The sequence below is a fragment of the Cupressus sempervirens genome, chromosome 8 (assembly GCF_028749045.1).
Source record: "Cupressus sempervirens isolate cs-2001-9-10 chromosome 8, ASM2874904v1, whole genome shotgun sequence".
NCBI classification, from domain to species: Eukaryota; Viridiplantae; Streptophyta; class Pinopsida; order Cupressales; family Cupressaceae; genus Cupressus; species Cupressus sempervirens.
Window position 1 is genome coordinate 614,528,101 of NC_143125.1, and position 2,738 is coordinate 614,530,838.

A 2,738-nucleotide genomic window follows, 5' to 3' on the forward strand; every position below is an offset into this window, starting at 1 on the left:
GATTCTTATTAAAACTTAAACATCAAAAAAATATTTACATTAAGAAAATTGAATAAATTTATTTTTTAAAATTTAGAATTTGTACTTTTACATAAATGATTCCAACTCTTTTTTCACCAATCATAATATTATGTTGTCTAAATACAATACTTACAATTTTATCTCTATAATTTACCTTCTACACTACATTCAAACATTTATATAAATAAATAATATCTCCCCTATTATAATCAATAGATATTTATAACGGCACTTGGTTCAAAACTTTATACTGTAGTATCATTATTTGTCATACTGTAAACTGTCAATTTTATGGTCCTACATTTATTGGAAGATTTCCATGATTCAGTTAGAGAAATAAAATTACTAACTTTTGTTTTAAATTATTTCATTTCTTCTACATAGTTATTTATCATTATATCAATTGAATTTAAATTATTTATTTTAAACATAATGTTTAATCTTTATTTCATGTGTTCTAGATAGACTTTTATTTTTTTGTAAGCATCCCTTGACAATCCTTTACCATTCTTGTATTATTCTTCATAAAAAAAATATATACAATTCTTCCATTTACAATTTGAATGTTGTAGATACATATACAATATAAAAAGAGCACCACCTTAGGGTGCAGTATAAGCTTCTGGTGAGACCAAATTTATTCCACAAAAACATAAAAGGACTCAAATATCAGCTATGGAATATGCTGAGTCTAATCAGTACAATTCAGCATTCAACATGCTGTACAAAGAGGAAATCTTGAATAAATAGAGCTCTGTCCAAGGCAAGGATAGGCATCCATGTTGAATCTATTCTTTTTATGTTTGGATATTTTCATCTGTGAAATTGTAGCACATAGAACATCCACAAGATCCATGTTTGTTTCTTGTTCTCTACAATCTTTCTCTGAAAGAGATAAAAGAGCATGATCAACTGCATCAAGAAGTGAGGAGCGTAAATTCTTGCATATACACTTCTCTTCTGTCTCTTTCTTTCTCTCTGCCTTGTATGGAATCATCAAATTTCACTCCTTAAAGAGCTCCATATCAGATTTTGTATGATACAAGATCCAAGGATGGACTATAAAACAAAGAGAAAAGTGCATAAGAAAAACCTCAGAATGACTGTATAAATTTATACCAAAAATGTGAAGCTAAAAAATATACATACTCAAGGCTTCCTCTGGAGAAATCCTCTTCTCAACATCCCTTGAAAGCATCCTAGAAAGCAAATCCTTGGCAGGCTCAGAAATAGATTTCCACTTATCAGTGAAGAAATTTAATTGCACATTTTTCACTGGCTCAACGATGGTATCTATAGAATCCCCACAAAATTGTAAGGTACCAATCAAGAGCCCGTGGAGGATGACACCAGTAGCCCATACATCCACCTTTTTTGTATATTTCCCTGCCAAAACTTCAGGGGCTACATATGCGGGACTGCCAGCCAAACCTGATAAATTTTGACCTACACTCAATACAAACAAGAGTTTTAATTTATAACAATCTTGATATTTAGAATTAATTTAAAGAGTTTGGATTTCATAAAATGAATAGAACTCTATTGATATAAATATTGACAATAGTCTTTGAACTATAAAAAAGAAAAGAACTCTACTAATTTGAAAGTGTGAATGGCATACCATTTGCCACATGCACCGACATGCCAAAATCACATAACTTCATCTGTCCATCACTGGATAAAAGAATATTTTGGGGCTTGATGTCCCTGTGAACAACTCCCATTTCATGGCAGTGTTGAATTACATCAAGCAGTTGTCTGATCAATTGTGCGGCTTCCCTCTCTGAATAACATCTCTTTTTCACAGAATCAGCAAGGCCTCCCCCAGAGCAAATCTCCATTACAAGATGCAAAGAATCTGCATCTTCGTACACAGAATGAAGTGTTACAATGTTGGGATGACCTGAGAGGTGTTTCATAATCTCCACTTCTTTGTATACATTTTGTGGAGAATCTTTGGGCACAGTCTTGCATGCCATCATTTCTTGTGTGACTCTGTTCTTGCACAACTTTACAACTCCGTATTTGTCTCTGCCCAAAATTGGACTAATGCAATAATCAGATTCAATTTTATGATCCCTAATGATTTGAGTGGTTTCCTCTATGCAACCACATTTCCTCTTTATGCCTCTTGGAGTTGTATCCTTCAAGCAGATACCTCTTCTTGGAGTAGAAACAGTAACAACAGGTGGTTGGTGATATTGTGGAGAGTTCAAATGTTTAAGTGAGAAAAGGGAGGCAGAGGCTGAGGTTGATGCACCATCATCACATGAGCAAATCATATGGTCTGATACAATGTTCGTTCTCCTCTTCTTTACAGGAGTCATCTTTGCTTGGACCTCACATTGCCTGCCAGAAATCACAAAAATGATGATGAATTTCAATTTGTAAAAGAAAGTTGATCCTATTATTTTGGATGTTACAAACACAGCCTAATTCATCTGTATCAATAAATTTAAGAGTAACGAAAACCTGCTAAAACAATCCAACAATGTATACACAATTGTATCTAAATCATTCTATCTCAAATGATAGTGCAGTAATCACAACCTCCTGTGGATACCATTAGAATGCGTCAATGGTTAAGAAAACTAGTCCCCTTCAAATATCATAGCCTTCATTTTAGGCTTATTGAATGTTAGAAACACACAGACCAAATTATTTGTAGCAATATATTCAGAAATTGTGACAACCAGCTAAACACAGGATAATTTGAT

At 33.1% G+C, this 2,738-nt stretch overlaps 1 pseudogene; it reads right to left on the reverse strand.

The window, feature by feature from the left end:
• Positions 1–733: 733 nt before the first annotated feature.
• Positions 734–2,348, reverse strand: LOC149543922 (serine/threonine-protein kinase PEPKR2-like; annotated as a pseudogene).
• Positions 2,349–2,738: the final 390 nt, after the last annotated feature.